The sequence below is a fragment of the Propithecus coquereli genome, unplaced genomic scaffold (genome assembly GCF_000956105.1).
Source record: "Propithecus coquereli isolate 6110/MARCELLA unplaced genomic scaffold, Pcoq_1.0 Scaffold387, whole genome shotgun sequence".
In the NCBI taxonomy this organism is placed as follows: Eukaryota; Metazoa; Chordata; class Mammalia; order Primates; family Indriidae; genus Propithecus; species Propithecus coquereli.
In genome coordinates this window covers 12,757-13,172 of record NW_012149585.1, presented here as the reverse complement: position 1 = coordinate 13,172, position 416 = coordinate 12,757, and positions in this window count along the sequence as shown.

The following is a 416-nucleotide window of genomic DNA, read 5'->3' as shown; positions in this document are numbered from 1 at the left end:
TTAGTAGCTCTAAGTGATATAAATCAAAGAAAAATAAATCTCTGTGTATGTCTGTTTAGTGTGTGTGCTAAAACGGGAGATATTCAGATACGGTTTTGGCAATTATCTGGTATAGAGAAATATTGATAATAAAATGCAATGTAGCCTGTGAAGTGTGAGAAGATCTGAGATTTGAAGTACAAGGAATAATAGGAAAAATAGATACAGGTATAGCTGAATGAATTTGCTGATAAATTTTCACACTGTTATAAGGATGTACTATAAAGGTTTTTCACCAGATGTTTAATAATACCCATTTCACATCATAGTCTGAATATCAACTTTGGAATCAGACAACCCAGATTTCATACAAGCAAAGGTATAATAGCAGGTATTGAATCTGTTACAAATTGCTATATAATTAATTTTATCTTTTT